The sequence below is a fragment of the Hippoglossus stenolepis genome, chromosome 24, assembly GCF_022539355.2.
Source record: "Hippoglossus stenolepis isolate QCI-W04-F060 chromosome 24, HSTE1.2, whole genome shotgun sequence".
NCBI classification, from domain to species: Eukaryota; Metazoa; Chordata; class Actinopteri; order Pleuronectiformes; family Pleuronectidae; genus Hippoglossus; species Hippoglossus stenolepis.
In genome coordinates, this window is record NC_061506.1 from 10,052,072 (window position 1) to 10,064,684 (window position 12,613).

General features: G+C 43.2%; 1 protein-coding gene across 3 annotated transcripts in view; it reads left to right on the plus strand.

Moving 5' to 3' along the window:
* Positions 1 to 12,613, plus strand: part of LOC118103516 (E3 ubiquitin-protein ligase Midline-1) — a 57,214-nt gene that overhangs the window by 8,492 nt on the left and 36,109 nt on the right. For 2 of the 3 annotated variants that reach the window (XM_035150550.2, XM_035150552.2), the window contains exon 1: positions 8,672 to 8,920. The exons of the other annotated variant lie outside the window; for it this stretch is intronic. The gene's annotated coding sequence lies outside the window, so the exon portion shown is untranslated. Of the gene's footprint in view, positions 1 to 8,671; positions 8,921 to 12,613 lie in introns of those variants that run through there. 3 annotated transcript variants of the gene reach the window in all.

Here is a 12,613-nt window from a genome sequence, read left to right on the forward strand (position 1 = left end):
GGACATAATTAAGGATCTCATTTTGATTTCTCATGTCCGCACTTCACATGAGGACAACGTAATGATCCCCCCCCTCTCGCCACGAGCTCTGAATATATTTTAAATTGGATTCGCTCGCACCCTGGGCTCAAAGGAAGAGGAGTGAAGAGAATTCTTCATGCCTCATCAAACCCTTATTCCACTCAACGCCAGAAATACTGCAGATACACTCGGCTCCTTCTCTGTGGGGGAATTTTAATAGATAATGCAGTGACGCCTGAAGTAGCATATTTGCTTAAAGAACAACTGTGTGACAGTAATCTCCAGAGAGTGAGGGGATAATTACCAAGTGGTGCATGACATTCTATGACCTATTATACTGTAGTATGTTATAGTAAATACAACCAATGTTGGTCTTCATAATGATATTTGACACTGGCGAGGAAAAAGGCATCTTCCCCCCCCCCGAGTGATATTTATAATACCTTATTTTGAAGAATGTAAATTTATGAACAGCATATGTGTCTCAAAGCAAACACACTAAAGACCTATGTTAATGCTGTCATGAAACAGTGTGGGATCATGTTGTTGTCTTCACCCCCCATTGCATAGATAGAAATGTACCTGAGGCAACTCAGGTGCAAATCATGTCCAAAGACGAATGGCCAGTACAAACAATGGAAGGATAATTCAGCGGACTGGTTAACTGACTGTGTTTTTCCTTCCTCATGTGTCTTTTGCCGGTAAAGCTGAAGTGACGCATTTAAATGCCGACCAAAACAAAACGTCCTGCTCTCTTGAAAAAAACGTTTTATTTCTCCTGGTTTGAACATTGTTGGAATAATGTAAGTACACAAGTCAATAAAATATGGCTCTTCTCCTTTTCAGACTTTTGAATGAAGAATGTCCACTTCCATTCACTTGAAGCTGTATTAACACATTCATTTCAGTAAAGCTCTCTCTTGATAATTGTACTTGATTTGACTTTTACTTTAATGCCGTTTGTGATTGATTGTGCGATTGTGAGTGTGATTACAGTGAGATTGTGTTGTGGTCATGCTGTGACAGCTGCTGATGGTTTGGGTCGAGGCGTAGAAGCTGGGACGTGACTCCCTTTGTGACAGTTTGGGGACACATTGGGCCTGGTGACAGCAAATGATGATGCCGACTGACACCCATATATACTGTACGCGTGCGATTATTTGTGCATGCGAGTATATGTGTGCGTGTGTGTGTGTGTGTAGGTCCTGGAGGATTTTGTGAGTGTGCACGCTTTTCTGTGCACGGGCATATTTGCATTAGCCTGGATAATGTTGCAGAGGATTTCTTCAGCGCGACAGAGGATGACCTTGAGCTGTTGCTGCTGGTGAATGTGTCAGATTCAGGCAATGGATCTAGATGCGTGTGTGTGTGTGTGTGTGTGTTTGTGTGGTGTGCATGCATAATTTACTAATGCACTACTGGATGCACTTATCTTCATGCAAACCCTGGAATCTGACAAACAAGAGCACAGTCATTGTTCTGGATGATGATGTTTCTATCACATCCACTTTGATGCCACGCTTGAAAGGAGGCGACAGGGTGAAGATGCTCACGACTGCAGATATTTGGAGTTTATTATAACTCGCTGTGACCTCGGCTGCCTCGTGCTTCGTGGCAGATATTCGCAAACAGCAGTCATTAGAAAATATTTCAGCTGATCCGCCGACCTCTGTTTGATTCCCTGACTCACGGTGACTGGGAGCCATGTTTTCTGTCCTGTTCGTTCAGAGAGGCTCACGGCTGGCACTTGAGGGAATGTTTGTCAGTTCGCATACGGACAGACACGATCGCATGGACACACACACGTTTTTTAGCTTTGCTGATTCATGTAGTGACAATGTATGAGAGCATAACTTCTTCTCTACGCATAGATTTTTACAAACGCTGTCCATCGCGACCTTTGCCCTGGCTCTCAAATAGCCCCTGGTAAACCACAAATCCACTCTGTTCCTGCTCAAAACTTTGTGTTGACACTCAGATATACGGTCGCTGCCCAAACGTCCTATACGCCTCACCACCACAATCACCACTGAACAGTCTGTGGCTCCATGTTACTTTAAAAGCACAAGATGGCTTCATTTTTGAACAATGGGAGGAAGTGGGGACATGTTTTCGTTTATATACATTCTGTGTTCTCTACATTTGCTTCTTGAGAAGCCTAGTTTCTTTGTCTGTTGGTGCTTTTCCCATTGAAAACTCAGACATGATAGAAGCACGTCAACATCCATTGTGTTATTTGTTGCCTGGCAACGGTGTTCACATAACTAAGCTTAAGTAACACCAGGCACATTATCATGGATGTACTCCCGGGCAGCAAATACGAATATACCAATTAAATCTGAAGAAAGTAATAACACTGCTAGAATTAAACACAATCCTTTTTTTTCCTATTTCACCTTTCGTGACATGGACGGTTCAAGTGTGAAATGGGGAGGGGAAAAGGGGGAAGCTTAGCAATGAAGGACGGTGCAGGAACTTAACCCACGACCGCTGCAAGAGGTAAAGTGAACGTGCCAACAGTAAAGGCCGTCAATATGACAGGGTGATTTCAGGAAAATCCATGAGCAATAGCAGAAATCTGAGAGAAGGAGTCAAAATAAAGCACATGGACGCTTGTGTGGCAACAGTTTTGTACGGGAGAGCAAGGATTTTAGGGAAAGCATTACCAAATCGAAACATGTTATTAATTTAAAATGCTCTCGATATGAAAGACCGCGCTCTTGAAGCAGTACAAGAAAAAAGTTACCCCTGTTGCATCTATAGCTATTCAGATTACTTCACTTTCTCTCTCTCTCTCTCTCTCTCTCTCTCTCTCTCTCTCTCTCTCTCTCTCTCTCTCTCTCTCTCTCGATTTACGACGACTCTGGATACCAGAAAGAGTCCAGCCACATTTTAACGCTCATCACTTAGACTTCTTTATCTCCTCCGCTCCCGACTCCTCCCTGCTCCAAATCTCTTAATCTGTCCGTCTGTCTTCCTCCCTCTCGTCCTCTCTTAAAAAAAAAAAATCTGTTTTCAGGCCATCTCTGGGTATTCGTTTCTCCCTGATTAGATCAGCTCATTCACCGGGGTCACCTGACGGAGACGGATAACTCACAGACACTACGGCGGAATACACTCGCACAACACGCTCTGAGATACCGACACCTAATCCCGACAAACTGCGCTTCAAAGCAGCTGACGTGTCTCCGCTTGGCCGGTACCGGCTGTACATCTCCTCGGCGCTAATTGGAAGCAGACCTTTAAAGCCCGCATGTGAAGTCGCTTTTGAAGGCCAGAGGTCAGCGTGAGGGGAAATGTGTTTGACATTTCCCAAAAAGAAAGGAAAAAGAACTCTTCGCTCTGGCCATGAAGGTGCTTTAAAAAAGGTCACACACACAATTTTTCCGGGGCAGCGAGGCTTGATCGCACTTAGTAAATGTACGGACGGCTCTGCAGGATATCTCCCAGCGTCCCATGAGTCATGCAATATGAATGCATATCTAATGTACTGTCCAAGACAGTGATCAGTGACCGGGGGGGGTTTAAGGTATTATATATCTCAGTCATAAAGATGCCTCTGGGAGATAATATGCTGATGAAGCTCATGTGTGTATATCTTAATGTGTGTGTGGGAGAATGCTGACTTTGCATTGTTGGACAGGCTACAGGGCATGTACTTTTGGGTTTATTTCACCTGGGAGGTTGACTGAGAGCCGTTCAAGATATCAAAGTGTTGGCGGTCACGTGTCTTAAGTGCACATGTGTGGTATGAATCCCACAAAAAACCCCAGGCTACCCACGGCGTCTGTGCCCTCTGCGAAAGGTCTCGGTCATAACCCTGTCGTGCTTTATCCCCGTAATGGTCTCACCATGAGAGTAGAGGCAGACTTCAGCGCATTCCGCTCATTCTTGGTTGTTAAAAATAAGACCTCTCTAAAGTGAAAAGTAGAGGCCAGCTTTCCTAAATTTACAGAGCGGTCATGGGAGAGTTGGAAGTGGAGTCAAAAGTTTGCTTCTTGCCTTCTTTATTCGACAGAAAATGCAGCAGCAGAAAAAAAGGTTCAAACGGCAATTTTGTCTTTTAATAGCAAAGCTTTAATCGTCATTTCCTCCGTGCTTGATTTCTCAGTAAAGCTTTGGCAAAATCACGAAAGCTGGATGAATTGCATAATTCAAATGGGAGTTTCTTGAAAAGCACAAAACCAAAGCCATGAAGATTAGAACAAAACTGCTCAAAAATGTTTTTTTTATGTAACATCAGCACAAAGGGAAATTAAGCTTTTCCTTTTTCATCTGCCCTGGAATTGAGATATATTTTGACTTTACTGAGCATTATTAAGAAGTTTCAAGATTCCCTACACTTTGCACATTCGATAAATTTGCTGTTTCTTTTATTTTAGTAGTAACTTGTGCTGAATGCGAGTCATCGTCTCCTCACACATCCAATGTGTCCATTGTGCCTGGGAAATTAAGTCATTATCATTCTGAACTCAATACCCTCTGTCTGTATTTGCACAATGTCATTAGCTCATTGGAATATCACCCAGGGCAAGATGGGAACATATAGTTCAAGGTGAAAAACAGCCACACGACTTTGCGGCATGGTGGCAGAGGACGCCTGGAAAAAGCTGCAGTCAGACTGGGATCGACTAAAACATTGTTCACAGCATTTTTTCATTTTGTTGTGCTGTCTGTTCTTGTTGCATGTTTATTCATTGTGTTATGTTTCCTGAATCTGCAGCACGTGTCTTACTATATACTTGCCCACATTTTAAAAGATAAAAATGATTTACATATTTTTCCTTCCAATTCTTTTGCACTGGTTAAAATATATGACAGACAAGAGTGAGACAGAAGTAGACACAGACAGCTCAAAAGGATAATAGGATAATGGGATAACATTACAAAGTAGTAAGGCAGTAACAATAGAGCAGCTATTTATGTACGTGACGATATGTTAAGAGTCGAGCAATAAGGATTAGGATGGATTAAGTGTTATTATTATATTAAGTCTGCACCCATGTCTAGTTCCTGGAGGTACAAAAAGTTATTGTGCCAGAGAACATATAGGATCTGGACGTCTTGTGTTATACTGTTTCAAGTGGAGATGACACTACTAACTCTTTGCTTAAATATCCTCCCGAAATGTTAAGTAGCAGGCTGCAAAACGCTGGAAGCTTATGAAAAATCAATAAGAGTTTAACTGAACTTACTGTTTAAGTATGTTGGTGCTGCACAAGACTTAACCTACTCTTGGCAGGAGCTACATGACAGTATTAGATTAACAATTGAGATAAGAATGCAAAACAATTCTGAACACTGACAGGCATGAGAAGGTATGTAAATGAACCAAACAGCAGCAGCAGCAAGTCTCTCCAACAAAAACAGGAATCAGGAGTCATAACCACAGGCTAACAAGTTGAGCATATATTAATATATATGCTCAAAATCTAATGAAAGTCTAATAACTGAGACTAAAATTGAAAAAGCCACCATTACACAACATATAGCACCATAACCTACTAAAACCATCCTTTTAGCAATCACAAGCAATGTTTGAAAATAGTCTGGCTGATTCTGAAAGGATCACTTTGAAAGAAAGTGACCGACCTTTGACCTCTAGTCTCTGTTTTACTACAAACTGTGTGTGTGCCTTTATAATATTTAACATTCTGACTGACCGGTAGAGAGGATTTAAAACGTTAGCTGTCTCGCTCGTTGCTGAGAACTGACCCAAGGTGGAAACTCTTCCCTCGTCCTTTTCCAGAAAAACATTCTTTAGCAGCCACTTCACCTCAAATGATCCCACTCCAGTTCCTAGAAACACACGGCCAGAATCCCACCAGCGTCCACACACACACCCCTACACAAATACACAAATGTCTAAATATTATACACAAACATATTGAAGGCACAAGCTGTTTCATGAAAAATGCCATCGCTGTTACATCTGTGCTAATAAACAAGTAGCATGTTTCTCATAAGCTGAAACTTGTGTTGAAACTTTTCACTGAATACTCTGAAAGATCTTTGGGCCCCCGACTGTAAAAGCTCATATTAAGTGACCGTATGGGAGTTAACAATCACTTTAATATAAATCTGTCAGTTCTTGGCATTTCAAGCTTTCTGGAATATATCAACACTGTCAATCGATGCATAAAGCAGATAAATAAAAATAAAAAGTCCTGACTGCACAGCCAGGGCGGAGGATGGAATTGAACCAACAATTCTTTGCAGAGTAAGAATCCTTTTCGACACTGCATGACTCACTCCCCTAGGGCAAATGTTAGGGATTATTTGGAATCAAGCTACCAATAGCAGCTGGCTTTCAAAGCTTCCTCATCACATGGACTGTTAAGATTTAACTCAAGGTTTGGGACAATAAGTTTCCCATTTGTGGCTCTAGAGCAGCGTGGACAGCGTATCAGACATGACAGGAAGGTGTTGTTTCCCAACGAGACATCGGCTGATGAATTTAGGCATGTTGATCAAAGATTGTCTGTCTGCAGAGCGGCGTGTCTCCAGTGGGAGGGTAAATGACTGACTTGCATCTTGGAGATTAATTTAAGCTGCTTTGCTTGTGGGCTGCAGTTAAAAAAAAGGGGGGTTGTTTTTATGGGTAGTGGCCAAAACAAATGGAAGTTTTAAGGTGGAGGGAGAGGGGGGGAGACAGCAGGCGGTTGGCGGCCACTGACGATGTATCACGGGTGCCAAAGTGGAAATAGATGGATTGTGTCTCTTATCTTTCATGAGTTAATTGCATACAGAGCCCTTTTATGCTATCCCAAACATGATAGCAGTCACATAATTATTTATTTTGACTGTAGTGACAGTTTTTAACAAATATGACAAAAAAAATGTTTTCGGGAATGTTCCCTTCTGTATCTTTAATGGCAGGTTTCGTGTTATATGATACTGAAGTACACTAATGCGTATTGGCAGTGTAACATCATATACATCATGTTTGTTTGGTTTTCGTTTTCAAACTATTGAGTGTCACTTTTGAGTTAAAGGTTCAGTGTGTAGGATTAAGTGACATCTAGTGGTGAAGTTGCATGTTGCAGCCGAATATCCTTCCCTTCCAAACATGAAAGAGAACCTGTGGCAGCCTTCAGTTGTCATAAAAAGTCAAAAGGTCTTTCGTTTGTCCAGTCTGGGCTACTGTAAAAAACATGGCGGCTTCCGTAGAGAGGACCCACTCCTAATGTAAATATAAAGTATTTAAATATAAAGGAGCCATTCTAGGGGAGAGAAAACAACAATTCATACAGTTTTGGTGATCACACACTGGTGAAAACATCACTAAGATTATTTTATATTCAATTCCATTCCATTAGATCCCTTTCACCTGAATCTTACACACTGAACCTTTAACTATTTATTATAATTATGACTTAGAAGTTATCGCAAACGTATTATGACAATAACGATGATATGATGTGAACACAGAACAAGCTTCTGTCAATGATCTGAACAGATGTTTCAAATTAGAATCCTTCCAGCAAAGGCTTTCAAAAGAGAACCTGAGAGTGGTGAGCACTACATGACGTTGCTGTAGCCTTGATAAAATAAGTGATGTAGAACTGTGCCTTGTAATGAACAATCCATGTGAGATATTACGGCGTGTACACTCGCATCAGTGGATGTTACTCATTTGTGTTGTGCCTCTAACATTCAGCCCCCGCAAACAAGGCTGTGAAGTCACAGTTGTGAAATGATGGTGAATAAACAGCGGGCAAAGAGATCACAAACTGTAAACAATGTGCAGTGATGCCGAAACTCTGCCATTCCCAATAATAGTGTGCCACTTCGGCAAAATGATTGCAGGCTTATTTGTTGCCAGACCAGGAGTTTGAGGGAAGACTGATACAAGGTCTCGGTCAGAGGAGTGTCCTTGATGCTTGAATAAAAAGTACAGAAATGTGACTCCCGGTCATTAGAAATGTGCATTCCAAAGCCGTCTTACAAGATTTGCATCTTGTATTTTTTGTCAGAACCCCTCTGGGTTTTGTTCAGATTTGCAGTGTGTGAAAGCAAGATTTTTGCACATATCGCACGTGAACTTTGCCTTTTCCATCTCCAGATATCAGTATTTCTATCAGTCGATTGTGCACATTTTGCCCGGGCAAAGTTTAGCAAGCTACACGGAAAGAAGCGATGCATGCTTGGTGCAAGCTTCAGTTGAAGTGAATAGGAGACGGTGTGAATAGGCACGAGAGACATCGGACGTTATTAGCCCGGACGTTGGGGAATAATAAAAAAGTTAAAAGGGGCGAAGATCACAGTGAGGTCGTTTCACGCGTACAGTAAGTTGGCTTCCGGCTGGCAGATTGTGTTCATGCACCCAGTACACATGCATGCAAGCAAGGACAAGTACACACACACACACACACACACACTTACACAATGTGACTGCCAGCTCACACTTGCACACAGGCGGCCCAGACTCCACCCGCACTGGTTCAGTGATTGGCCTACTTAGAGGCAGGGCAGGCCACTGGCAGATTTGAATACAGGGAAACAGAAGGGGAGGGATGGACAGAGAGGAGGGGGAGGAGAGGCGGGGAGATGGAGAGAGAGAGAGAGAGAGAGAGAGAGAGAAGAGAGAAAGAGAGAGAGAGAGAGGGGGGCGGTGCACTAGTTCGTCCCCTCTCTCTCTCTCTCTCTCTGCCGGGTCAGGGTGGAAAGGCTTACACAGGCAGGGGAGGAAACATGTCATGAGGTGATGACACAGCCATAGAGACGTGTATCCACATCCTCGCTGACTCCCAACTTCGCTGCTCACCGCCGCCGCTGCTGCGTCCCACAGAGGAGAGAGGGAGCCAAAGATAGCCTCCGTCCGTCCCCCCACCTCTCTCTCACTCTTCCTCTCTTTTTCACTTTGTTTGTGGATGATGGGATTTTAATCATGTGGAAGGTAAGAGGGGAGGATGAGGAGGGGATGTGTTTTTTTCTCTTCCTCTTTCTTTGCAGTTTACCTAAAGTCTGCGAGCGTCTCTCTGGGGGATTCCCGTCTGCCTCCACCCTCCATCTCAACTCAGAAATTATTCACAGTGGGGAAACGAGGAGCGTTAGAGTTGAGTGCCAGCATTACAGGAATGATAATGATAGAGCAGTGGCTTTCGGGACTCAGCCAATAAGTGTTGTGGAGCCATGTGTATGATGGTTGAGGGGGAACTTCTGCAGGAGCAGTTGCTGAATTCACATTTAGAACAGGGTTTTTCAGCTTTTACCATTTGCTCTATATGATGATGAATGAGTTGTCTAATTCTGGCTGGTTTAAATATGTCATTATTTGAGCTCTGAGCAACTTTTGATCAACAGAAACTTTGTTCTTTTTTGCTTTGGTCTCCTAAAAACGTGTGGTTGACTTTGACTGAAGCAGAATTTAAAGGAGAGATGGATTCAGTGTTTATTATGACATGATTTACCTAAAAAAAGCACATGGAATTGTGTGTGTGTGTGTGTGTTTATGTGTTAGTGGGTGGCTATGACTGTGCTGCGTGTGAAAGTCTGTTTTGTGTGACCCAATTTCCAAAAGCCACTGTGTGTGTGTGTGTGTTTGTGCGTTTTTGTGGTTGCTTGAAGCCCAAGACACATAAAGACAGGAGACGGTGCCTTGAGGGATGCTTAAAATGTGTGTGTGTGTGTGTGTGTGTGTGTGTGTGTGTGTGCGTGCGTGCGTGCGTGCGTGTGTGTCTGTGTGTGTGTGTGCGCGCACGTATGTGTGTGCGTGTGAATGTGCAGTTGAGTGCTAGGAGCGAGCGTGAGTGGTTTTAAAGGTCTCGGATGTTTGGTCTTTTTTGCACTTAGGAGGAAGGACGTTTGACAGCCTTAGTTAAACAGCTAGGGGGGGGGGACACATTTTGCCACATGCCACTTTTTTACAACATTTTCTGTTTGTAATAGTTACACATCCAATGCAACCCCTACATCTTTTGTCAGTGTCTGGTTTTAAAAGCCTTCCGGAGGTCAGAGGGTAAATCAAATTTCACAGCATCTCCTGTGTGCCGGGCACGTCCAGGACGCCTCGTTGCATGCGTGTGCAAGTGTGCTGAGGCGTGTGTGCTGAGGCGTGTGTGTATGTGTGTGTGTGTGTGTGTGTGACAGCTGGCTGCCACAGGCTCAGCGCTACACTGCTGATCCCTCTCACCTGCTCTGGGTCACAGGGATGAAGGAAACCCAGGTTCAGCGTTTGATCTACGAAACAATGGGGAAGTGGAGGGAGGGAGGTCACTGTAACTGCACATTACAGTGTGAGTTTAATGAATGAGTGTGTAACTTTGAATTTAATAGAAGTATTCTTTAGATTTTACTCCTCAAAATGCATCTATATTTATTCATCTTTTTGCTCAGTTGTACACTTGCAGTTTGCTTTATCCCGCATTTGTTTTGACATGTGCAGACGAGGAAGTACAAAAAGGCTTTGTCTGATCGGTTGTCACGGTGTCGACCGATATAGCAACAATAGTATTGTCGCCGTCTTGTTTCCTGTCCCCCCCCCACACACACGCTTGTCAGGGCCTTGAGCTTGAGAAAAGCATGTCCCCACCCCCCCTCTAACCTGAAGATCGACTGTGGGAACCTTGCAGACAAATGTTGTGAAGGCAGCATTGTCTTTTTTCCTTTCCTGTCAGTTTGTGCAATCTTGGCAGTAGGAGGTTAAAAAAAAAAGGTGCTCTCTTGATTTTATAAAGAATCAGAGCAGTGTGAGTGCTGATGCTTTTAATCACAAGGGGATGATTTCAGGAAAACTTTGCAGCCTGTTGCTGATAGCACAGAATGGGGAGGTATAACACATGAGGCTCTTATCTCTCTCTAATTGGTTAATTTGATCTTCAAAGCGTCAGCATCCGCCCACTTCAGAGGCTTCGGGGGCAAACTACTAATTGCTGTCTAAACATCCTCCAAAAGGACGGACCAGATTTTTCTTTTCCTTTTCAGTTACGTACACCCCTTATTTCCACTCCACTTCAGTTCATTTTATTCAGCCCAGTGCATTCTTTAATCACCAAGCGAAGAAGATGAGAGTGTGATGTTGCCATGGGAACTTCAGAAATTGTGACAATGAGCACAGTGGGCTCAGCGAGACTTGGCAGCCTGTGCAGGCCTGTTGAGAGGATAAGTGGTTCCTCAAACTTTTCCCTTTTTCTTTTAAAGTTGTCAGAAGCGTCGAGATTACTTTACAAAATCTTGAGTGAGGTATTACCCAAGAGTTTTTACATTTGAGCTATAAATATAACACTGACTTCTTGCACAATTTGCAGCAGAAGTTTCCAAATGTTTCATTTGAATGCAAAAGAGCGACGGTAAAGAGTTTGCTTTGTGCGTCATATTTCATGCACTGGGACTTTCTCACTGACCACTTGCTGAAATCACATTTTGCTCTGCAGGGACGTGCGAATAAAACCATCAATAAAAGTCACAAAGCTAAAGCTCCCTCCCTTTGAAAGCTTGATAAAATATCACCTATTACAGTCGCAGCGGTTCTTTGAGAGTGCTGCCCTCGCAGGTGTCAGCCACTGCTTAGTCTGAGTTACTTTCCTGTCTCAGATTGTTAGTCTGAAGAAATGCCGCGGTCATTCGATATGCATCCAGGGCTTTTTGTTAATCTGCTGCAGGCCGACGGATGTAAAGTCGGGTCACTTCATTCTGGAGTCTCTCGAAAGTTCAGCAGTAGGTTCCATACCCTCCCCTCTCGTGTAAACACAGATCACGTGAGGCCTCACTTTGCCCTGTAATGTCACCGTCCCTACTCAGAATGTGCGAGATCCCGTGGAAGTGTAAACACATTCCCATGCTGTCCATGTGTTACGCATTATGACATACAATATCCTCTGTGATGTCGGGTAGTGGGGTCATATCAGGCATGTTCGGGTTAAACTGTGGTCACATAGTAAAAGAAGTAGAAACAGGTTTCTCGACAGGGTGCAGTCGCATAACTTCACACACCTCCGCTCCACCAGCTCTCTGAGGCCACTTGCAAGTTGAAAACATCAAATCATAGATGCGATGATAGTCAAGCACTTTGGAGGAAAACCACACTTTGATCGCGAAGCTCATAATTTGCAGGAAACATTAATGCGATTTGGAATCGCTGATGATGCAAGGTGGCGTTATCTAAATTTGTGGGGCGTTGAAAGTGAATAGAGCTCCACATGAATGCTCCATCATCCTAATGATCAATCAATCAACCAAATTGTATTTGTATAGTCCATATTCACAAATCACAATTTGTCTCATAGGGCTTTAACAGGGTGTGACATCCTCTGCCCTTAACCCTCAACAAGAGTAAGGAAAAACTACTAAAAAACCCTTTTAACAGGGTAAAAAGAAGGTAGAAACCTCAGAGAGAGCCACATGTGAGGGATCCCTCTCCCAGGACGGACAGAAGTGCAATGGATGTCAAGTGTAAAGGAGAACATCATCAAGATAAAGGTTTTAGGAGCATTGATAAGGGTAAACATTTTGAAGCATAACTGAAGGTCAATGAATTGATGGAGTATCTGAGGAGAAATACTATATATCAAGCAGTCCTGCTGCAATCATAGTATATGGTCAGCAGCCAGCACGATCATGATCCACCATCAAGATCGGATGCCACTATAGT